General features: G+C 39.4%; 1 long non-coding RNA gene across 3 annotated transcripts in view; it reads right to left on the bottom strand.

Annotated features, from left to right (window-relative positions):
* Window positions 1–26,285, bottom strand: part of LOC113839263 — a 101,532-nt gene that overhangs the window by 31,232 nt on the left and 44,015 nt on the right. The window contains exon 5 of one of the 3 annotated variants that reach the window (XR_004772440.1): window positions 3,382–4,264. The exons of 1 other annotated variant lie outside the window; for it this stretch is intronic. This is a non-coding gene — a long non-coding RNA (uncharacterized LOC113839263). Of the gene's footprint in view, window positions 1–3,381; window positions 4,265–19,388; window positions 19,784–26,285 lie in introns of those variants that run through there. One more of the 3 variants, XR_004772438.1, reaches the window with a different exon arrangement.

The raw sequence follows: 26,285 nt of genomic DNA, 5'->3' as shown, positions 1-26,285 counted from the left end.
TTTGACCATCAGGAAGACAATGGTTTTAGAGACAAAACAAAGTTTAAAAGATTCACTAATTTTTTTTTTATCATGGATATAATCTGAGCTACTTAGACCACCAATGGGTTTTTTTTTTTTTTCTTTTGCTTTCAGAATCAAATATAGAAAGTGAAGAATTTCAGTAATTTTCTTTAGAGCATGCTAGGAAGAATGCAGTGTTTCAGGAAAAACCACATTCCCCAGTGGGGTTTAAATAAGAAAATGTTATTCTGCATCTCTTCACTAACCCTTGGAGACGTTCCATTTCCTAATAGAAAGCTGTTGTTTGGGCCTGGTGTACCTGTTACAGAAGTCTAGAGAAGGTAAAACCAAAATCCCTAAAGAATCATTCCTGAGTCCTCCTCGGCATCGACTTAAGAAGCAGATAGACAGGCAGAAACCACGTTGCCCAAATCTTTCAAGTGCTGCAATGTCATAAAGCATTAGACTTGGAGGATAGGTTGACTTTGTGAAGCTTCGAGAGCCCATGCGTGGGATTCAGACTGCTGCTCTCCACCCTGAAGCTTGCCCCAGTGTAAGGCTGGCGTAGGCTTACCCATGGATATCATATGCATCACTGTTATTCCTTTACACTTCCTCTGGGAATATTAAATATTCACATTGGTTGAAATTGTTCTATGTGTGGTTTCTGAAACATAATTGAATAGCCTTAAGCTTAAACTTCAGGGCAGGAAGAGTCTGTCTAGACTGTGTATCAATCTAATGGCGAATGAGTAAGCTCTGAAATCAACTGTAAGTGATGCTGATCACTCTGGGAACACTAAAGGAAATGGCCATTGGATATCTGCACAAAAGTATCAATAAAGACATGTGACCATCACCCCTCTTATAACCAGTTAAGCATTGGGGTGCTGGTGGTAGTTTCTTTATAATGGATTAAAAAGTCTCTTTCATTTAATTCTAGTCTTATGTCTCTGTGTGTTTGTGCTTGCACATGTGTGTGATAAGGTAACTTGAGCAAATCAAGACCAGAAAAGGTAACAGATTGACCTGGATGTAGTTTCTTCATTCCCAACCTGCTTTGCAGGATGTATAAGCAACTAAACAACTCAGTGAAAACCAGTTATTCATATCAGTGAGAAACAACTAACTGAATTTCTGTCATCTCCTGCTAAAAGCAAAACAAACTGCCATTTCAATTATGTACAAAATGACACAAGTCTGAAGTTGCAATTTCAACATTCCTTCTCCAGATAAGCCATTTGGCCACAAAATCTACCAATTATTTTCTGCTAAAAGACAGAATTATATTTTCTTCCAAGTGACAATAGACAGAAATCACTCAAACTCAGAATAAGACAGCTCTGGGATGCAACCAGATTATCTTAATTGTATAAGCCAAATGCTCTTATATTGTATTATAGAAGCAAGCAGCAGGACTTCAGCTTTTGTGTGTGCATACAGCCATATGCAGTCCCTCAGAAATGTCCATGTGGGCCTGGAAAAACTTTAAAAGCAGGGAAGTTGTCCAGTTTTTAAAAACCACATAACAAAATGGGGAATTTTGATTGTGTCTTCTCTATCACACCAGTTCAGCTCTCAAATATATTTATATTTTTCAGTTGATTTTCACCGAAAAAAAACAGAAAAAAAATCTTTATGTTCTAGTCTTCTATATCACAAAGCCACACAATTAAAAAAATAAAAAAGATTCAAGGTCACGGTATGCTAATTAGCTTTGAAAATTCAAATAGCCAAAGCTATCTCCTATTAAACACGTATAAGTTTTTGTTGACATTTTATTTTCTGTCTTAGAGACGTTATAAAAAGCAATTTTATAGAATTCCCTTTCCAAATACAATTTGCCTCTACTTTGGTAAATATTGCTTTTTCTGGTTATGTTGCTGGAAGGAAAGATTCAATCTGCTGGGGGGGGAGATCACAGTACTTAAGCAGATGTTTAAACATCTGTTTCTTAGTAAACAAATAAAAAGAGCAGTCCCTCGTGAAATGACTATCTTCTGTGTGACATTGCTTATCCTGTGTTGAGCAGTTGGTTATACAAATTAGAGGGTAAAGCCAGGGGCTGGGAGGAGTCCAGAGAAGAGGCAGTGACGCTCCCAATGACTGCTTTGGGGCTCCCAGTGTCTGCCTTGGGGCAATGACGACACTGGGTTTAGAGCCGGCTTCATGTGTGTTCAGCTCAAGTTTTTACACGTCGTAGTGAAAACAGAAACGATTTTTAGAAGGATCTTGCAGACTGCAGCCAACAGTTATGCTTCAAGCGAGTGAAGAAAGGCATTCTGGCTTCTGTGGAAACAGCCAGAGAGCTGTTTGCCAGTCCCCAAGGAGGAGGCTGATGTAATGGTGCCATCGCCTGAAGGGCACCGAGCTGCAGAGAAAAGCCCAAGGGGCTGTTAGCAGAGATGCTGCTGCTCTTACCAGGTCTCGTGTGCAAACACGTCAGTGGGGAATCAGAACTGAAACTGCTGCCTGCACAGATAGGCGGTGTGCGCAGAGGTGCTCTGCAGGAGCTCACACCGAATTCTGCCCCAGGAGACTCAGTGTGGAGCACGTGATGGGATAATGACCTTTCTTCTTGCCCAGCTCAGGGACCAATCTGCAGAAGAGCGCTGGAGTCAAATTCCAGGCTCCAAGCTCACACTGGTCATCAGGCCTTTTTCTGAGTGCTGCCTCCCACCTATTTCTCCTTCTATCACTCTCTCTCTGTACTTGGGTTAGCTGTCAAGGCCTTCACAAACACTTAAAGTCTCCTAAATTGCCTCCCTTCATGTCTCCAGCCCATCCTTCAAGAATAATCTTTTCAAGGTCACAACTTCAAATACAAAAGTAATGCATGTCTGTAAGACAGATGTTAAATAGAAAAAGGCAAAAAGTTGAAACTATAAGGCTTCCTCTTTCAGTGTCAGTTGCTGTAAGAAGTCCCCTTCTTGTCCTGAGGTCAGCTCCATCTCTAGCCATCGTCAACAGATGGTTTCCCTTTCTTCTCTCCATTATGTGCTTACAGGAACATACATTGCTGTCATTGTTTCCTCACATGAAAATAGAATCGGACGATGGATGATTTGACAAACTGATTTTTCTTTCATTGCCTTCAAATTTCTACATATGAATCTGCTTCCTGTCTGCTCCAGGAATTACCTTTAATAAATGTTTCATAACCATCTCTACTATATTCCTGTGGAGAGTTCTCTCCATTTTTCCTATCCACAGACATAATGTCTCTGTAACAAGGACACTTCACGATAAACAAGATTATGTTAAAGAAATTCCAATTCACTTACTTCACAATGATGCAACAAAAAAGCACACACACACAATAATTTTTATTAATTCTTTTAAATTATTGAAAAACATATAGCATATGTTAATGTGCACAAACAGTAGGAAAGTACTCCTTAGAGTACATCTTGTAATGTGGTTGATAGAGAAATGTTTTTTGTAAAAGTAAACAACTTTCTGTCATCTCTGTAAGCCAAGAGGAAACTATGGCTACCACATTTTTCAGAGCATGTCATGATGAAACTCCAATTAGGAAACAATTTATTTTGTCCAAAGAGACAAAGTAAATGGTTTGCAGCAGCAATCATTTTGCAACTGTCAGAGCTCTAATCCAACAGAAATATTTTTTCACAGATGGGTGGCTCCCAAGAGACTTAATCTCTGCCATCTTCCCTTAGAAAATCTGCATTTAAAAAATATTTGTTGCAACCCAGAAAAAATATTTTTATTAAGCCACATTCTAACATCAAAAAGTATAGAAAGAAAGCTTTAAAAATAAAGATTATTCAACAACCCAGACAGAGTGAGCACAGGCCTGTAACGTTGGGAAGTGTAGCTGCTAACAAATAGTACTACTTCCGTCAACTGTTCTCTGCTGCCGAAAGCACAGAAAATCTAAAAAGATAATATATAGAGAGTGTGAAAGAGATACCTCGATATCACAACCCTGACCCAAAACTCAGGCCTTCTGAGCCCCTCCACCCTGCACCATCTGTATGCAATGCAAATAACTTTGCCTGAGAAATGAATGGAAATGTATACGAATCACTGAATTATTAATGTCCTTCACACTGGGAAGCTAAATGATGAAACGTTTCCCAAAATTAGCTTGACATGAAGATGTAGATTTTGTCATCCACGAGGCTGTCATCATAGCTGCTGAAGTTCTTTCAAGCAGAGGTCATACATAACTGAATAGAGTATGGAAGGGGTCTGCCATGCAGCTTCTGTCAGCAGAAATCAGTGGGCATCACCATCCCTGCAAGTAGACACACACAGATCAAGTGTTCCCAAAGGAGCACCAGCATCTGTCCGCACACCTGAGCATCTGCTCCTTCAAAGTGACAAAGGCAATTAAGTCAGGCATGCTTCGTGTCTTGAGCACACAATTATTCTTTTCTTGGCCAAGAGCTAAGGCAATGTCATTATGAATAAACCTACCTTCTTGCCCTTAAATGATTGTACAAGTTCCTAGGTTCTGTGCTCACACCTATGTATGATTATCATACTTGCTCCATAGAACCATGCTTTCCTATTGTCTTACATAAGCCATGTTCATTGCTGCTTCTCTTACAGTATGTAGTACATAGCCTTGTACTATGTGTCCACTAAACATAATAGAAACAGTATGTACTCAGTAATCATAATAGGAAACCTATATTAAGCATCAAATATTATCTATAATAGTATCACATAGGTATTTTGAAGAAAATATTCTCTTATTTTATTTATTTATTTTTATTTATTTATTGTGTATAAAGTCTTTTGCCTGCACGCCAGCAGAGGGCACCAGATCTCATTCAAGGTGGTTGTGAGCCACCATGCGGTTGCCAGGAATTGAACTCAGAACCTCTGGAAGGACAGTCAGTGCTCTTAACTGCTGAGCCATCTCTCCAGCCCACACAAAGGTTATCCCAGCACTTGAGACCACATGCCTTTAATCCCAGCACTAGGGAGGAGGAGACAGGAGTGATAAGGTTGGGCGGAGAAAGGAATATAAGGCTTGAGGAGACAGGACTGAGAACATTTTGCCTATGAGGATTCATGGAGATAGGATCAACCAATTTGGTCTGAGGTAGAGGTAACAGCTAGTGGCTGGCTGCTTTGCTTCTCTGATCCTCAGCTTGAAGCTTGGACCCCAATATCAGTCTCTGGGTTTTTATTCTTCACATTACAATAGTATGGATACCTAACAGTAGAAGCTTCCATACACTGTGTGTGTTCTAAATGAAATTGCCAAATAACAGGGGAGACAGAGGCCTAACTGGACATCTCTTGTCCCCAAATGAAGCTTATAGTACTAGGAATGGGCTACATCTAATTTAGTTGTTGGCCAAAGGGGTCCCATGGAAACTTCCAGACAATCCAGGCTATTGTCAAGGCTGTTGGTGGCTCTCTACAAACTGACAGTTAAGGCCCCACTGCTGGAGACATCACCTATAGAACTCATTGAACATAGAAAATTTAAGCTGGTGCTGACTTACAGCCTTCACCTCTGCTGACTAGTGTTCATGGTATTAGAAGGCACTCTGCATGCTACCAAAGGTAAACATAAACCCAGCAACTAACCTTTAGTCTACAATCCCACTAATAAACATCCGTGCAATAGTGACACAAAGATTATGGAAGTAATTAAGCAATATCTGATTTGATTTAAGGCCCACTCCATGAAGTAGTATCCATACCCAGCACTGCTTGGGTGTCAAAGAACCTGAAACTAGATAGGCCAAGGACCCAGGGGAAAATCAAATCCTACTTTGAAGGTAGCAATAAAATGACATTGAGCTATACTCATAGATCAGTGCCTTGCTCAGCCATCATCAGAGAAACTTTCTCCTGCAGCAGATGAGAACAAATCCAGAGATCCACAGCCAGGCACTATGCAGAGAATGAGCAACCTTGGAACACTCAACCCTAAGAGGGATGTCCATCAGATCTCCCCTCAGGGCTCAGGGAACTCTGTGGAACAGGATGTAGAAAGAGTGCATGAGTCAGAGGGGATGAAGGGCACCAAGAAATCAGGGCCTTCTAAACACAGCAGGGCGGGCACTCATATGAACTTATAGAGACGCTTGCAGCATGCACAGGACCTGCATGGATCTACACCAGATGGGGTCCTAGAGCCAAAAGGAGAAGTGGACACAGCCCCATCGCTAGCCCTGGTTCTATAATTGAAAGTCACATGTAAAGGAAAACGTAGTTTTCTCCAAGGGAGTCTCACTGGGGAAACAAACCACTCCTAAGGGTAAGTCCCATGTCCTCCAGTAGGTGCCAACACAAAACAAATGCAACAGCATCTTTGTAGAGTCTTTACCTCAGAATGTTAAGTCAGCGCTTTTTTTTTTTTTCTACATTATAGATCCTTTGTGTATACTATGGCTTCCAGTTTGGGGTTTTGGTGGATTCCTGTGTGTACGAGTGTGTGTGTGTGTGTGTGTGTGTGTGTGTGTGTGTGTGTGTGTGTATGTGTGTGTGTGTGTGCATTTCTTGTGCTTTTACTTTGGCTCTTTTTCTGATTTGTTTTTATTTATTATGTTATTATTATTCCTTACATGCCCCTTTGTTTTCTAAGGAGAGACAGAATGGGTTTGGGTCCAGATGGGAGGGGAGGTAGGTAGCAACTGAGGGGAGTAGGGGCGGGGAAACCATAATCAGAATATATTGTATGAAAAAAAAACTATTTTAAATAAAAAAAAGCAACTGGGAATCAAAAAGTAGCGTCATGCTACAATGCTCTAAGCCAAGACGAGTAACATTGAGCAGGACATTGAGGAAAGCAAAGACAGCAAGAAAGTATGTGAGACTGTCCAGAGCAGCAGAACTAGATCCAGGGCCCCCAAAGGAGGAAAAGGTTCAGAACGACACACTCTCCATATCAGGATGCAAAGACATCAGAAAGGCAATGCTGGATGAAGGCTATGTTTGGCCTCTCGTTTACTATAAAGGATCTAATAACCTGGGTTCATGAGACAGGAAGTAGAAAGCAGTACAGGATGACAAATGACCCCCACATCAGATCCAGCAGCCCAAGAAACTTAGTTAAACCTGCGACTAAAAATGATCTACCTCCAAAGCCACTTTGAGAGCATATTCAAAAAGTTCTCCATAAATCCTTACTGCTCAGCTGAGCGGCGGTGGCGCACACCTTTAATTCCAGCACTCGGGAGGCAGAGGCAGGCAAATCTCTGTGAGTTTGAGGGCAGCCTGGTCTACAAAGTGAGTTCCAGGACAGGCTCCAAAGCAATATAGAGAAACCATGTCTTGAAAAAAAAAATCGTGCGGCTTACCACACTAATCAATTATAGACCGTTATCTCTAACAGGAACACATTAAACACATTTTGTCACATCTCCAAACCCGGCTTCTCCCTTCCTCTCCACACGCATACTGTTGCACTGTCAAACGCTGACCTGTGTTATAGCTTCATTTCCCGAAGCATTCTCTAGTCAGTAAGACAAGTTCAAAACGCACATCCCTTCTCGGGGCTTTTTCATTCATCCCTGCTTGAAATGATTTCTTACTCGTCTGAACTCTCCGCTTGCTCATTGGACCCCCTAAATTCACTTGCATTCTTAATTATATTTCATGTTCCTATAATTGGTTGAACTGCTAACTCTTCAAGGAGATAGTGGTTGTACCTAATCACTTTTTACCCATGTTGTTCATTAAACAAATATGGGAAAGATTTTAGTGAATGAGTGTAAACTTGGAGTCTTCTTCGTCTTATCTCTGTGTCTCCCCAATTCCAGAATATGCCCCATTGGAAAGTCAGCCACAAAAAAAGGGCACCTAGTAACCAACTCTGATTCACAAAATATAATTGCTTGCTCATTTTGTTATTTGTATTGCTAGAATTTAAAAATGCTGTAAGAGCTGAGTGTAGTTGGTGCATACTTTTAATCCCAGCACTTCTGAGGCAGATGCACAAGGATTTCTGTGAGTTCCAAGCCAGCCTGGTCTACATAAAAAGTTCCAAGTCAACCAGACTACACAGCAAGTCTCTGTATCAAAAGAAAAAAAAATGAGACAATTCTCTAATAAAGTAATTAGACCAAAACTACAAGGTACAGAGCTTGGTAAAAGCACAAACAACGTTTTGGTGATATGATGTCCTTATTTCTGAAATCACATACAATTATAGCCATATCAGAAATAAAAAATACACATAGTACATCATTAAATAATGTTTAGACACTATTTATAGGTTTACTACTCAGAGATAACCACTAATAGTTTTGGTACATTTTATTGCTTCACTAGAACTTACTTGGTGCTTGCCTATTTGCACAGGTCATTTCTAAATGAAACGAGCCTCCTGGCAGCTTTCTATTATATGAAACTAACTACCTCACCCATCACCCCAGCTGTAGGTGCATCTGCCTGATGGGACTCATCACCAGGATGTCCAGAAATAAATGCAGATTGATAAAATTAGTCATGCAACAAGCTCTACTCTAATAATTTAGACTAGAAAAATAGCTCTGTAGTTTGCAACCACTAGGTTATGAACTGGAATGACTGCAGTGTGCCACAGACACATAAAACGCACTCAGGGCAGGCACTCTTGAGCATGCCAGTGGAAAGTGGCACAGAATCTGGAGAGTTCTGAGCTTGGCGACACATACTGCCACAGCCTGCAGGAAGCTGGGGAGACATGGGGATCACAAGTCCCAGACCAACCTGGCCTATGTGGTGAGATTCAAGCCAGCCCGGGACAAATAGCAACCCCCTGCTGCTGAATGTGTGATCCAATTGCAGTGGTGTTATTGAGTCGAGTTACAGGGAAGTACTGGAGAGAAGCCTCACAAACCCTGGTTCCCTGGAGCCTCCTGAAACCCAGAAGTACCTCCAGCTCTGCACTTTATGACATCAGCTGCATAATGGACTCCACTACTGGGGTTCCCAAAGGACCTCCCCTTTAAGTTTTCTTCTGGGATTCATCAATCCATTACTGAGCTTTTTCTAGACATGTTCTACGCAATATGTGTATTTCAAAAATATCTATCTTGTTTAGAATCTTGCTTCTTTGAAATTAGTATGCCATAATGTGATGTTAGAGATTAATGTGCTTCTTCAATTAGAACAAATTTGAAATATTTTATTTTATCAAATCTATTTAATGTACTATATATCTATTCCTGAACACATAGTTATGGCCAGTTTTATTCTAATTATAAATTATTCCTTAGTTGCTACTTTAGGCATATATTGTCTTTTCCATCTATTTTTTTCATGACAAGAATATACTCTGATAATACAATTGATTTAATGAGGTCACTGAAATTCTATCCTTTAAGTTTTATTCTGAAAATATTGATTAATATCAGCATCTAGAGTTTGGAAGCAAAAACGTTGTTGTAATTGTGTTCTATGAGCACAATCTAGGTTACCCAGAACATGGATGCTTGAAGTGGGAATCCAAAGTGGACTTGGAAGGACCCATGGCTCTTCTAAATTTATATGCAAGCACCTGTGTTTATATATATTTACATCTGTCCTTATGCGAGTTCACAATGCAAAGGGGTTAACTATGTCTGACATGGAGACTTAGTGAGTATATGAACCCAAATAATAATACACAATGCATATAATGTACTTAGCATTGTGCCTAACACATGAAATTTGAAATAACATTAGTTAACAAAAATTGCATACACCAGGTTTCTATCGCATTTGCTATTAGAGTATACCTGCTGAAATGATGACGTCTCAATGGCTGAATATTAAACAGAAACTTGCAGATCTATGTCTAGACTCCTTAAGTACAAACGTAGATTTCTTTTATTACTTACATAAAAAGCAAATATATTTTCTGCCTGATAAGGTAGGTGATGGTGGTATAAGACAACAAATGGAATGAATAGCTCTGATGAGGAAATTAACCAATTTATTATTTTCTCTTTAACAACTCACTAAAATTATATACAACTTAATCTTTATTAGTTTGATTGTGGTCATTTAATCTTTCTTGAGAGACAAGGAATTTCATCACAAGAAATATCACCTATGAAAATTTATTATGTTTTATGTGTCCTAAACTAAAAATACTTTACCAATGCATTAAGTACCATATTGTTTAGACTTACTTATTCATTTTTATGTGCATGAGTGCTTCACCTGCATGTGTGCATGGAGGCCACAAGAGGATATCAGACACCCTACAACTGGAGTTTATAGATAGTTGTGAGCTTCTATGTGGGTGCTGGGAATCCAGCATGGGTCCTCTTCAAGAACAGTGTAAGAAGCAAATTGTTATGGTCCATGTTCAATATGAGCTGCTGATGGAGGATGCCCTTCTGTATATATGTTTCTCATTGGTTGATGATTATAACACTGATTGGTCAGTAGCCAGGCAGGAAATATAGGTGGGCTATGAAAGGAAGGAGTGAGGAAAGGGAGGGAAGCCGAGAGGGAGACGCTACATAGAGATTGGGAAGATAGATTAGTAGTTAAGGCTTAATAATTAAGAGAGAGCTAGCCAGTAAGAAGCCCTAGCCATCGGCCAACATTTTATACTTAATATAAGTCTTAAAAACATCTTCATGAAACTGATAGAGGGCCTCAAAGTGGTCATAAGAAATCCCTTAAAGAAATGGAAGAAAAAACCCAAAAAATACAAGATATCAACAAATCTCTCAAGGAAACAGTTCAAGACCTAAAAACTGAAATACAGACAATAAAGAAAGCACAATCTGAGGGAATGCTGGAAATAGAAAAGCTGGGTAAATGATCAAGAGCTACAGACAAAAGCATAACCAACAGAATACAGGAAATGGAAGAGAGAATCTCAGGAGTTGAAGACACACTAGTGGAAACAGAATCATCAACCAAAGAAAATCTTAAGTCCAACAAATCCCTAACACAAAATATCCAGGAAATATGGGACACCATGAAAAGACCAAACCTAAGAATAATAGGTATAGAAAAAAGTGAAGAAATCCAACTCAAAGATACAGAAAACATATTCAATAAAATCATAGAAGAAAACTTCCCCAACCTAAAGAAAAAACATGCCAATGAAAATACAAGTAGCCTACAGAACACCAAATAGACTGAACCAAAAAAAAAGGTTTCCTTGCCACATAATAATCAAAACACCAAACATACTGAATAAAGAGAAAATATTAAGCAGCAGCAAAGGAAAAGGGTCAAGTAACTTATAAAGGCAAACCTATCAGAATTACACCTGACTTTTCCATGGAAACTCTGAAAGCCAGAAGGTCCTGGATAGATATTCTACATACACTAAGAGACCATGGATACCAGCCCAGACTACCATACCCAGCAAAGCTTTCAATCAATATAGATGGAGAAAACAAGATATTCCATGACAAAACCAGATTCAAACAATACATATCCACCAATCCAGCCCTACAAAAAGTTCTGGAAGGAAATCTGCAACCCAAGGAAATTAACTACAACCAGAAAAATATAGACAATAGATAATCCCACTTTACCAACAGCAAAAAGGAAAAAGGGATAGAATCTGACACATAATTTCGTGACCATCACCAAATCAAAAACAAACAAGAATGAACAATCAATGGTCATTAATATCCATCAACATTAATGGTCTTAACTCACACACAAAAAGACACAGATTAGCAGAATGGATAAGAAGACAGAATCCATCCTTCTGCTGCATAAAAGAAATACACCTCAACTTCAAAAACAGACAGTACCTAAGAATTAAAGGTTGGGGAAAGACTTTCCAATCAAATGGACCCAAGAAATAAGTGGGGGGTAGCAATTCTAATATCCAACAAATTGGACTTTAAACTAAAATCAATCAAAAGAGATGAAGGAGGTCACTTCCTACTCATCAGAGGAGAAATCCATCAGGATGAAGTCTCAATTCTGAACATTTATGCCCCAAATACAAAGGCATCCATGTTTGTAAAAGAAACATTACCAAAACTCAAATCATACATAAAACTGCACACACTTTTAGTGGGAGATTTCAACACCCCACTCTCACCACTAGACAGGAACACCAGACAGAAACTTAACAAAGAAACAAAGGAACTAATCAAAGTTATGGCCCAATTGGACTTAACAGATATCTATAGAACATTCCATCCAAATACAAAACAATTTACCTTCTCACTGCCACATGGAACCTTCTCTAAAATTGACCACATACTTAGCAACATAGCAAACCTCAACAGGTACAAAAAATTTGAAATAACCCCCTGTATCTTATCAGACCACCATGCTTTAAAGTTAGAATTCAACAACAACACGAATTACAGAAAACCTACAAACTCATGGAAATTAAGTAACACCCAACTGCACAATTCTTGGGTCCTGGAAGAAATAAAAAAAAAAAAGGAATTAAAGATTTCCTAGAATTCAATGAGAATGCAGACACAACATACCCAAACCTATGGGACACTTTGAAAGCAGTGCTAAGAGGAAAGTTCATAGTTGTAAGTGCCCACATGAAGAAACAGGAGGATTAATCACACTAGAGAATTAACAGCATAACTGGAAGCTTTAGAAAACAAAGAAGCCAATACACCCCGGAGGAGCAAATGCCAGAAAATAATCAAATTGAGGGCTGAAGTCAATAAAATGGAAACTAGGAGAACAATACAAAGAATCAATATAACAAAGAGTTGGTTCTTTGAGAAAATCAACAAGATAGACAAACCTTTATCCAAACTTACCAAGCAGCAGAGAGTGAGCATGCAAATTAATAAAATCAGGAATGAAAAGGGGGTCATAACAACAGACACAGAGGAAATCCAGAGAATCATCAGGTCATACTTCGAAAACTTATATTCCTCAAAATTCGAAAATCTAAAGGAAATGGACAATTTTCTGGACAGATTTCACTTACCAAAATTAAATCAAGAACAGATAAGCAACTTAAATAGACCTCTAACCCTTAATGAAATTGAAGCAGTCATCAGAAGTCACCCAACCAAAAAAGCCCAGGGCCAGATGGCTTCAATGCAGAATTCTACCAGAAATTCAAGGTACAGCTAATACCAATTTTCCTCAAAGTGTTCCACACAATAGAAGCAGAAAGGTCATTGCCAAACTCTTTTTATGAGGCTTCAATAACATTGATACCCAAGCCACACAAAGACACAACTAAGAAAGAGAACTATAAGCCAATATCCCTCATGAACATTGATGCAAAAATTCTCAATAAAATACTGGCAAATCAAATCCAAGAACACATCAGAGAAATCATCCACCATGATCAAATAGGCTTCATCCCAGGGATGCAAGGATGGTTCAACATATGAAAATCCATCAATATAATCCACCATATAAACAGACTGAAGAGAAAAAACCATATGATCATCCCACTAGGTGCCGAAAAAGCCTTTGACAAAATCCAACACCCCTTCATGATAAAGATCTTGGAGAAATCAGGGATAACAGGAACATGCCTCAACATAATAAAAGCAAATACAGCAAGCCGACAGCCAACATCAAATTAAATGGAGAGAAACTCAATGCAATTCATCAAAATCAGGGACAAGACAAAGCTGTCCACTCTCTCCATACCTCTTCAATATTGTCCTTGAAGTTCTAGCTAGAGCAATAAGACAACAAAAGGAGATCAAGGGAATACAAATCAGAAAGGAAGAAGTCAAACTCTCACTATTTGCAGATGATATGATAGTCTACATAAGTGACCCAAAAAACTCTACCAGGGAACTCCTACAGCTGATAAACACCTTCAGCAAAGTGGCAGGATACAAGATTAACTCAAAAAAATCTGTAGCCCTACTATATACCGATGACACATTGGTAGAGAAAGAAATCAGAGAAACATCACCCTTTACAATTGCCACAAACAACATAAAATACCTTGGGGTAACTAACACTAACCAAAAAAGTGAAAGACCTGTACTGTAAAAATTTTAACTCTCTAAAGAAAGAAATTAAAGAAGATACCAGAAAATGGAAAGATCTCCCATGCTCTTGGATAGGTAGGATCAACATAGTAAAAATGGCAATCTTGCCAAAAGCAATCCACAGATTCAATGCAATGCCTATCAAAATCCCAACACAATTCTTCATAGACCTTGAAAGAACAATTCTCAACTTTATTTGGAGAAACAAATGACCCAGGATAGCCAAAACAACCCTGTACAATAAAGGAGCTTCTGGAGGCATCACCATCCCTGACTTCAAGCTCTATTACAGAGCTATAGTCCTGAAAACATCTTGGTATTGGCACAAAAATAGATAGGTAGACCAATGGAATAGAGTTGAAAACCCTGATATTAATTCACATACCTACGAACACCTGATTTTTGACATACAATCCAAATTTACATGTGAAACAAAGAGAACATATTCAACAAATGGTGCTGGTATAACTGGATTCGGACATGTAGAAGAATACAGATAGATCCAAGCCTTTCGCCTTGCACAAAACTTAAGCCAAAATGGATCAAAGACCTCAACATAAACCCAGCCACACTAACCCTATTAGAAGACAAAGTGGGAAATACCCTTGAATTAATTGGTACAGGAGACTGCTTCCTGAACATTACACCAGTGGCACAGACACTGAGATCAACAATTGATAAATAGGACCTCCTGAAACTGAGACGCTTCTGTAAAGCAAAGGACACAGTCAACAAGACAAATATCAGCCCACAGACTGGGAAAAGATATTCACCATCCCACATCTGACAGAGGGCTGATCTCCAAAATATACAAAGAACTCAAGAAGCTATTCTCCAAAACACCAAACAATCCAATTAAAAAATGGGGTACAGAACTAAATAGACAATTCTCAATAGAGGGATCTAAAATGCCTGAAAGACACATAAGAAAGTGTTCAACATCCTTAGCCATCAGGGAAATGCAAATCAAAACAACTTTGAGATACCATCTTACTCCTGTCAGAATAGCCAAAATCAAAAACACCAATGACAGTTTATGCTGGAGAGGATGTGGAGAAAGGAGAACACTTCTCCACTGCTGGTGGGAGTGCCAACTTGTACAGTCACTTTGGAAATCAGTACAGCGACTCCTCAAGAAAATGGGAATCAGTCTACCACAAGATCCAGCAATTCCACTCCTAGGCATATACCCAAAAGAAGTATTCATACAACAAGAACATCTGTTCAACCATGTTCATAGCAGCATTATTTGTAATAGCCTGAAACTGGAAGCAGCCCAGATGCCCCTCAACTGAAGAATGGATAGAGAAAATGTGGTACATTTACACAATGGTGTACTACTCAGCAGAAAAAACCAATGGAATCTTGAAATTTGCAGGAAAATGGATGGAACTTGAAGAAACCATTCTGAGTGAGGTAACCCAGTCACAAAAAGACAAACATGGTATGTACTCACTCATATGCAGATTTTAGACATATAGTAAAGGATTACCAGCCTACAATCCACACTGCCAGAGAAGCTAGTAAACAAGGAGGACCCTTAGAGAGACATACATGGTCCCCTGGAGGAGAAGAAAGGGTTAAGATCCCCTGAGCAAATTGAGAGCACAGGAAGAGGGGGGAGGGAGCTACAAGAATGAGAAGGGAAGAAGAGGAAGGATGCAGAGGTCATGAGGGAGCAGAAAGGTTGAGTCAGGGGAAGAATAGAAGAAAGGATATGTGATAGACAGGGTTTTAGTTGGGGGAGGGTAGGGGAGGACTGGAGAGAGAAGAGAACTGGGATTGGCATGTAAAACAATCTTGTTTCTAATTCAAATAAAAAATGATAAAAAAGAAAGACATATGTTTTGCTGATTTAAGAAAGAAATGAGGTGCATGTGTGAAATCATTTAGTTAGCCCAGTGTGTGACATATCACAAATGCTTGATATGTGTGTATAAGTTGGCCACCTTAGGGAATTTAGTACTGCTTATATACCAGACTGATAGCTAAAATACTCTTCCAAGAATTTGTGACAGATATTACAGAAATAGTTCTGTTTGTAAAATTCTGAAAGAAAAAACATGGAAGCGATAACAAAGCCACATGAGCTGCTTACTAAGAGCCACACATGGCACGAAGACATTCGACAGAAAGAGGGCGCTCGATTGTCCTGTTTGTCTTATTTCTAATGATCTAAATTTGGACAAAGTGGATCAGATTTATTTAGGGGAACCAGATGGCATTAAGAAATAAATGAGTTATATGAATATCATGTAAGCCTTAAATAAGAAGGAAAGGAGGCTTTAAAATGAGTTAGTGGGACATAGGAACCCTGCTGCAGACGGGACGTGGTGCAGAAGATCAGATCAGCATGTGGGCAGGTGAGTATTGGCTGTGGATACTGACGCTGGCTCAGGCTAGACTGCAAATGGAGTAAATCCTAAACTCCATCACAGTGCTTTTCTGTTTTTCATTTTTGGCGCGCGTGCGTGCGTGCGTGCGTGCGTGCGTGTGTGTGGTGTGTATAGGTCAGAGGACAACTTCCTGGTATGCTATTATCACCTTCCACCTTGTAGAAGCAGTCTTCCTGTTTCTCCTGGCCCACGGGCTTCTCAGTGACTCTCTTATGTCTGCCTCTCACCCTCCATAGGACTAGGAGGGTTATACATGGATTCTACCACACCTGACTTTTTATGTCACTTCCGGGGATCGAACCCACTCTACCGGGTTTACACAGCAAGACTTTTACCTGTGTAGCCATTCCCTGATCCCATCACAAATCTTGATAATCTTCTTTTTCGAAAACAAACAAAATCTAGCATTTTAGTATAATCTACAGTAGAAGTAACAGGGACTTTTTTTTTTTCACTTTCACCTGCTGAGCCATTCTATGATCCCATCACAATTTTTGATAAAAAAGATTTTAAAAACTAACATTTTAATATAATCTACAACAAAGTGAAAGTGTTCATTTTAAAAAATTTACTTTTAACGTGGTGACTTTTTCAAAATGTGGTTCTAACTAACATTATTAGTTTTTTTTTTTTAAAAATTATTAGTTAATAAGTCATCAGTATATCCTTAAACATTTTTCTGTCTTCCAGAAAATTCCAGTGACCTCAATTCCCTTTTGTATCTCTTTTCTATGGTTCAGTTAAGAGTCTATTGTCAAAAAGGAGACGTGATGAAGGGAACACAACCAATAGCATAGGAAGAGAAGACAGGGGCTTGAGATGAGTAGTTTAGAAAGTTTGCCGCTCTTCTGGAGGACCAGAGTTAGGTTCCCAGCACCTAAGTCCAGGGTCTGGCAACTTCCTTTAAGTTGAGCTCCAGAGAATCCGACACACTCTTCTGGTCCCTGCAGGTACACACATTTACATGTGTGTGCATGTGTGCATACACACAGATATACACATAATTTCTCAATAAAGTGCCATTCAAAAGTTTAAACGTGAAAAGAATTAGAAAGATTGTGGAACAAAAATAAACCCACTTTCCAGAAATGATAGTAGCTGGAATAGTAAGTAGTTATAAGCAGGACACAGGGAAGCCACTGACCCCGACCACTCTGTAGGTATAAAAGCAGTCTAGAGAGGAACGAACTGCAGGGCTGCTTCAGAAGAGTGGAGTAGACGCTCAGTGGGGGAGCAGGAGGATTTTAGTTGGTGGGTAGCAGGGTGGGAGTTTCCAAGCACATGCCCGCTGCTTTGGTTAATTGGGAACCAGATGCCCTTTGCCCAAGGTAAGCTTTACGGGGAGAAGGGAAGTAGGGGCTTTCCTGACAAAAAGAAACCCATTGTGATGGCTATGCTTTGTTGTCAACCTGACTATGTAAATTACTGCATTTTAGGAATTACTAAAACCTAAGTGAGGGATTTTTTTTTTCTTAATCAAATTATTAGAAGTATAAAGAGCCACTTGTAATCTGGATCTTTTGAGGTGGAAAGATCCACCTTTAATCTGGTCCACACCTTCTGCTGACAGCCTATATAAAGGACATGGAAGACAGATGGAAGCTGGCTGTCTTTGCCTGCTTGCTCTCACTCACTGGCAATTTCATTCCTTCACTGGCAGTAGAGCCTATTTCTTTGGGATTCTTGCAAATATTGAAGACCAGCTGAGACATCCAGCCTCATAGACTGACAACTACTGGATTCTTGGACCTTCCATTATAGATAGCCATTGTACTAGCTGGATTACAGTTGCAAATCATTCTAGTAAATCTACTTTACGTGTGTGTGTGTGTGTGTGTGTGTGTGTGTGTGTGTGTGTGTGTGTGTGTCATTCTGTAAGTTCTGTTCCTCTAAAGAACCCTGACTAATACACCCACCCAATGAGATTTCTGAGGGAGGCTGAGCTTAGGTTTCTGTTTATCTATTAAGAATCTGGCTTAGGTTGGCCCAGGTCATCATCTTAGGACTTCAGCAACCCTGCTATTTTGAGGTCTGCTTTGTGACCTAACAGTAATACCTCAAGCCTGAAGATTCTCAGAACACTTGTCTCCTATACATTTGTTTTTATTTTTATTTTGAAATGGTACTTTATCCATTTGAGGAATATTTGTGTTCTCAAAGAATATGAAAGCTCATTTATTCTATAGGCAATCCTAACATCTCAAGTTGACACACACACACACACACCTTAATAAGGACAGACTCTAAGCAGTAGATGCCATCATGAGAATAATCACTGGGAAGTATGGGCTGATTTAGGTGACACATGCTTGGAGCACTGCCACCAAGATGTATGTCAGTTTAGATCTCACCTAGACACAAAGAGATAGATACAACATTCACAAGTCCCTTCTTCTCCATAGGAGACTTTGGCATTAAACTCCTTGGTTTAACGTTTGACATGTCAGTAGTCATGTTTTAATTGTCAAAACCAAGTGAGTAAAGCAAAGCAATAAATAACCATTCATTATACAACAACAAAAGCTGAAAAGTAGACAAAGCTTTTTCTAAATTTTATCCCTCTGTGTGCTTTATAATTTGCAGTCTTTCAGGAGCTTTAGAAGTAGCATGTAAAATCACAGAAAAATTTTCATCACTTAAAAAATAACCAAGGTGCTGAGGAGATGGCACAGTTAGTAAGTGCTTGACCAGTTATGAAGACTGGAGTTTGGATCTTAAGCACTAGGAAAAACAACGGATGTTGGGGTGCATGCCTGTAACCTGAACTGCAAAGTAGAGAAAGGAGGATCCCTGGAGATCTCTGGCCATCGAGTCTAGCTGAATCAGTGAGTTTCAGGTTCAATGGAAGGCCCTGCCTTAACAAATAAAGTGGAGAGTAATTGAAGAAGACACCCAGCATTGACCTCTGGCCTACACATGCCTTTTTACACACTTTTTCATGCACAGATATAAACACACACACACACACACACACACACACACACACACACACACACACACACACACACACACACAAATATCTAAGAGTAGTAGAAAAAGAATTGTGCAAAACAGGGATACAATATTTCTAAAGATGGGTTGAGTAACTGAATGTTTTTGTATCTCTATAAACTATATTCAAAACACAGTATTTTAATCTATCTAATCAGAATATGTTGTCCATATTTCACAATATGACACCCATGCAATAAATAGGACTAAGGTACATTGATAGTAAAAAATCCATATTTCTGCTTTGTTTGTACCCCTTTTGCCCCCAAGTTACAATGTTCGGGTTCTCCAGGTTCTCTCAAAGGCTTCCCAGTTCTCCTTGGGAGTCCACAGAATCAAATCTGTTTTGTTTGTACTCCCCGCACAGGACCAAGAACAGAGGCTTTGACTTGTAAGAAACAGCCTTTAGGATGCCCACAGTTCAGCAGCTGAAGAGCTTCGGAGAAGCTTCAATGTGCTGAAGTCATGCTGTGCCATCCAAAAAAGGAGACTGTTTCTTTCTTCTTTGCTTTGTGCCTAAAGACCAAAATAGAGATTCTTAGTGTCTCCATATCTTCAAGAGTGAGGAAATCTGTGGACACCTTATCCTCCACTGTGAGGCCTGGGCCAGAAGTGAAGAGCTAACTGGGTGCTCAGAATAAAGATACTCCCTTTCCTGCCTGCAGCATCTGTTAGGAAAAGCTCTCTGGCCTGACTCTTCCTATGTTATTAGTGGCTTCCCGAGAGGCTTCATTTAGTCATGCAAATTGACCACTGGCAGCCTAGTCTGCAGCCTGCCAGCCATATTTGAATAAGGGCAGGGGATGCAGCTTTGATTCCAATAGGGTCCTCAACTATGCTAAACCACACACTCCCCCCACTCACATCCCCCCCAAAAAAACTTACTATGAAAGCCTGTTGGCAGTTATCCTTAATTACAATTGCATACTTAAGGGAATATAATACTCAAAATGGCCTGTTGAATAAAGAGTAGAAACAAAGGATGTTTTACCAAATAGTCCACATGGCGATTTTGATGTGAAGATGAGCATATCCATGAATATAGTTCCCATAAGTGAATACATGCCTATATGGATACCTGACACTATTTTTTACATTTTTAGATTTTTCCTAAAATACATTCTGATCATATTCTTTTCCTTCCCCCCAAGCCTTCGGAATATACTCCTTGCCTTCCTACTCACCTAACTTCTGGTTCTCCACCTCCAACAAAAGAAAACAAAAACAAGGAAGACAACATCAAATATTAAGGGGAAAAAAGGCACACAAAAAACCATTAAGTCTGTTTTGTGATTGCCAACTACTCCTGAACATGAGACCTGAGCTAGAGTGTGGGGGTGATATACCCAGTGTCACTACGTTGGAGAAAACTGATTGTCCCTCTCACAGCGGTTGTCAGTTGCAGATATCTTCTCGGTTAGTGGGTAGGACTCAGCTTTCACTTCCCCGTCTCCATGGGGACTTTTGTCTGGCTTGAATTTGTGTGGGTCTTGTGTATGCTGTCAAAGTCTCTGTGAGTTCATATGTACATCATCCTTGTACTGTCTGGAAAATTAGCTTTATGCTTGAAGTGGAAGGTTCTATGTTAAATAAAAGTGAGGCTTTCTTTCTTTCTTTCTTTCTTTTGCATAGGTTTCACTAAATCCCCAAATATCTCATTATGTATATCAAAACATTAAAACAAATTAATGCCAAATCCCAAAACATTTGCTCCTAAACATTCACGGTAAACTCTATTTGACCTACAAAGAGATTCTAGTACAGGAGTCCACTCGGTGAAATCTTATCAGAAAAGTCTAGAACACAATGTAAAACAGCAGGCTGTACCGACCATGCCAACTTCTGAGGCATTAAGCAGATGTGAGGGTACCTAGCATTTCTAACCATTTGGTGTGTCCACAAGTCCATTGATTTAAGGATAGGTTGTAACTCTTTAATCTCACCGATACGGGTTATTCTCTCTTCCTATGCCAGGATTTCTATGTATGCTGGATATTAAAAAGTCATTACGGGCTGGAATATAGCTCATTAGGTAGAATGTTTGCCTAGCATGCAGGAAGCCTTTAGGATCTAGCCCAGCATGCCACCAAGTGCATGCCTATCATTGAAGGCAGATCAAGGTCATTCTCAGGTACACAGCAAGTTCCAACTCAGCCTTGAACACATGTTATCCTATCTCAAAAAAAAAAAAAAAACTGTACATTTTCTACTGTGAGAAACTCATAGTTTAGTATTACCTTCTTGTCAACACAGTGCTATCATGTCATTGCTATGACTCGGCAAGCATTGATGGTTATGCTTATAACATGATTGTTTCATCAATGATGTTCAGTTGGGACCTCTAGCTTGCTCCTGCATGATCCAGAAAACCCTCCTCCTGTCTCTCTCCAAACCCCACCCACTCAGAGAGTCTCCAAACAAAGGAAAGGTACCAAAAAGCCTAGGTCTGCATTCTTGGCAGCTACCGAAGCTTCCTCCCCTAGAGCTGCCAGCCATCCCAGCCCCCACCTAAAATGGTCAGCTTTTGACCATACATGGGCACAAACCCAGCCTGTGGCAGACACATCATCACTCCTCGCCTGCAACCTATAAAGTCTGCTTGCTTTCGTTTGTGGGAGCGGCTTCTCTGGCCTTGATTTCTGGGACTATGGAACCTGCCTGGGAGTTGCTTTGCTCAAATAAACCTGTTATACTTTCCAATTCAGCTTGATTTGGCTTACTGTGCTGGTAGAGAAACCTATTATGGGGGGCGGGGGGCAGAAAGCCTATTATCATCGTGCCAAAACTTGAGATTCATAATGTCATTTGGGCATAAGTAATATTAAAGGTGTTTTATGCTGTTCACTTCACTAAAAAAACACCTTAGGGAATTAGGCATGGTTAAAACTCTATAGCAAAAAGTTAACTTAAAACTTGTAACCCTAAATTGGAGTTGATCTTGGAAACAACATGTGGTTTGCCACCATCTTATCTAAACTAAGTGCAGCCATGTGTGAAAAGTTCAGGCTTTAATGCTGATCAGCTCTATCTCTTTAAGAGACAGACCCCGCCCCCTGACAACAGTCAGGGCACGCACAGGGACCGCATTTACAGCCTGAGTGAGGACTCTGGGCATGCGTGGAACCTCAGTGCGCATGCAAGTCTTCCCTTTAAAAGTTCTAACTTCCCTGTTTTGCTCTCTCTCTGCTTCTTCTTTGCTCTCTCTACTCTCTCTCTGTTCTGCTCTTCTCTTCTCCCACCTACGCGCTTTCTCTGCCTCTCTATGGCGACTGGCAATGGTGGTCAGCCATTACCCCTGTTCCTCTTCTCTCTTAGTCTCCCTACTCTGCCGGGCTTATAATAAACTGGTTAATATGTCTCATCTTGCGCCTGCCTCCTCTTTTTCTTTATATCTAATTTATATCTAATTTATCTAATTTAAACAAAAATCTAACAATATGGGCAGCCACATTGAGGTCATGTGACTTTACCACCATCATGATTAAAGACGACCTCATGGAATGGGCCTACGAAGGAATCAACAACAGGTCTCCAAGATATTTTGGATTAGGATGGATTTTTGTATGATAATTCCTGTCCTGTTCTGAAAAAAGGGCTTATGAAAGAGGATTTAAAACAATGCTAGTTTAATGAAGTATTAAAGCTACACCTCTAGCCGGGCATTAGTGTCACATGCCTTTAATCCCAGTACTTGGGAGGCAGAGGCAGGTGGATCTCTGTGACTTCGAGACCAGACTGGTCTACAAGAACTAGTTCCAAGTCAGCCTCCAAATCCACAGAGAAACCCTGTCTCGAAAAACCGGAAAAAAAAAAAAAAAAGAAAAAAAGAAAAAAAAAAAGCTGCACCTCCATGCATTCATGTACAGGGATGTATCTTGCTAGCAGCCAGATTTTGTAACACAAGAGCAATCAACTTGGTATTAGTTTTAGAGACAATGAATTTTTTCTACTGTTGAAACTTGGTTTTGCCTTCTACAAAGAATGGTTGTGCTCTGTTAGGACAAACACCTGGCTGACCCCGCCCCCTAACGATGGGCGGGCACACACAGGGACGGGCTACACCATCGCCACGTCACCTGCCACGCATTACAGCCTGCACGAGGACTCTGTGCATGCATGAAACCTCAATGCGTATGCACAGTCTTCCCTTTAAAAGTTCCAACTTCCTCCGCCTCCCTCTCACTGCCTCTCTCTCTTCCTCTCTGTCCTGCTCTGTTCTTCTATTTCTCTCACTCGCTCTCTGTGATATAATAAACTGGTTAAAGTATTCTCTTAGTCTCATGTCTCATCTTGTGCCCTTCCTTCTTTATTTCTAATTTAAACAGTAACCTAACACTCTATGTCTTCATTCTTAAAATGAAAAGGTACTTTAGTTGGATATTACCAGAACACACAATTGAGAAATCTCTAACTTCTTCAAAAAAAAATCTTAGAGTTTTACAGAAAGTTTAAATACATTATATAATTTTAAGAATTTATTTTTTAAATGTTTAAATTTATAAGACATTTTATTATAATGTCTTTGTTAATAATAGATAAATAAAAAAGCTAAAATTTAGGGCTTCAGTTAGACACCAGGGACTGAGGCATTTCTGTCTTATGATGCAGCAAAATGGTGACCTAAGCAGTCTGGCAAAGGGTCTCTCTTTATCTAAGGTCTGCTCAGGCTAGCAGAGACCGATTTAGGAATGTATGCCTAACCTTGCAAGGTGCTTAGGAGAAAAGAGGCTTTTTAGCCTAGGGTTCGAGAATTTGAAATCTAAATAGTTAAAACTCTGGGCCAATCCTTTGGCTGCACTACCTAGTGGGAGCATGTGTCAGCCAATAGTCATATGTCCATCCAGGAAGGAGAAAGGGGCCATGCTTGTTTCTTTCGTAATGACCCTTCACAAGAACCAAAGGGTACCTCAAGCCCCCAGTGAACTGAGGACCTCCCACTAAATCGGCCCCACCTCTTAAAAAGCTCAATACTTCCATTACTATCTTGGACTGTAGTTTTTTAGTCATATAAACATCTGAAGGACCACAATTAGTGTATACCCTAAACCATGCTAAGGCCCATCCTGTTTCTCATTTTAACTTATTTTTGCCAAACATAAAAGCTGTATTTGCACATAGACTTTTTTTGTGCATCTGTAAGATGGTTTCCAGGTTGACTCATTCCCTTGGTGACAGACTATTTAAAATCCTATTTCTAGGCTGTCTGTGCAAATCTCGGGACCTAGATGATTTGCTGGTGCATTCATTTATCAAACAAATTTGCATCATTCACCTAGATGTGTCCTAAATTATGACCAGGACAAAACATCTAATGAGTTCAGTATAAATATAATGAGTGTGCTCTGAGAGATCCTTCTCTCTAATTATTTTCAATCTTTTACAATAACCCTCACTCCTACTAATATACTGTTTGAGAAACTTGGTTTAAATTATAAATGCTTTTTCTGTGTCTGCTCAACACAGAGCAAAGATATGCATCTGAGTAAATGAAGCTGGATTCTAAAAATCTAAATTATGCAAATATATAATTCTGACCTATGAAAGCTAAATACTCAGTCCCAAATTTGTCCTCTACTGTAAGTAAAGAACTTGTCTAGGCTAACACAAACTGGAAATGCTATACATTATATCCCTGATTCTTATGCCCACACTTAACTAAGAGGACTCTGGGAAAGAATGTGAGGCATTTTGGCTCACTCTGCAGCTTCAACTTTCCACAAAATAAGTGAAAATAAAATACAGTAGCAAAGTTAATAGGAAGAAGAGCAAACATAAGCAAAGTAATGACACATATATAAAGACACTGGGATGAAACCCATTGCTTTGTATGCTAACCCTCCAAGAAATGAGACAACCTATTATTTTGCAAAGCAGTATTGGTTAGACAAGCAATTAGGTAACAGTGCTAATAGAGTTCTTTTCTTTCTTTCTTTCTTTCTTTCTTCCTCTTTCTTTCTTTGACTCTTCCTAGTCAGAAGAAATTACAAGCCCAGTGATGTGTAAAAATGTATTTCAGCCATCAACAATCAGAGTTAAGTTGGTACAGATTTATATAGTTTACATTTAGCACATTTTAGTATAAACAGATACCAATGTGTCTATTCTTTCCTAATACTCCCAAAGGCTAGTGAATGACTGAGGATAGCACCATACTGTTTTATGAACAATTGTATATTATTATAATATAGTAAAGCATTTTAATAATATTGAAGTAACCAGTGAGAATAATAAAAATATTAGCTTCCTTTGGTAAGCTGTAGAATGCGCACTCTAGCATCAGCAGGAGAAATGAAAATAAAACATAGTTTTCATGATTGCCTTCTCTTTCTAGGAATTCACCAAGAAGGTGCCTACACATACTAGATTTTATGTATTTCTAGATGAAGTGCTTTCAACAGGGACTGACATGCACAGGGTTGTTTAGAGAATTATAAGTACATTTCTCTCTTCTCCGGCGCTATCTGGCCCCTAATTACATACTTGGATTGCATTAACAGTATGTCTCCTGGGAATTTCTATTAAGTGATCAATCAGTCCATCAGGATCTTTCCCCTTTCATATGAAGCACCTGCTCTCATTTTCAGTTCTTCCTTTTATTAGTACTAACTAGATATCATTGGATCAGGGAGAATAATGCTATTCTGTCTTGGTATTACCTCCCTCCCAGGGCTGACCACATGATGCTCAACTTATGCTTTGTCCTGAAGAATTCTGTGGGAGATTGTAATTTTCAGCTCATCCTTCTTTGAAAATTCATAAACTATTCTATCTTTCCGAAGCTGAAGAACTTTAGATATGCATATACATGCATCATAATATATATATATTATATATATATATTTGTTTTCCCTATAAGTGAAGGAAAAAGGAGGAAAATCAGTTAAATATGTCATCTCATTTAAATGTAAAGATCTGAACATATTTATTTCAGTAATGAAAAAACAAAAGAAAATCCATCATTTTTAGATTGAAGTGTGATTAATTACTCTCATGTAAGTGCTATATATAATACTATGCC

Source organism: Cricetulus griseus (genome assembly GCF_003668045.3).
Source record: "Cricetulus griseus strain 17A/GY chromosome 1 unlocalized genomic scaffold, alternate assembly CriGri-PICRH-1.0 chr1_1, whole genome shotgun sequence".
Classification (NCBI taxonomy): domain Eukaryota; kingdom Metazoa; phylum Chordata; class Mammalia; order Rodentia; family Cricetidae; genus Cricetulus; species Cricetulus griseus.
Note: the sequence above shows the minus strand (reverse complement) of the source record. Positions and strands in the feature narration are given on the sequence as shown.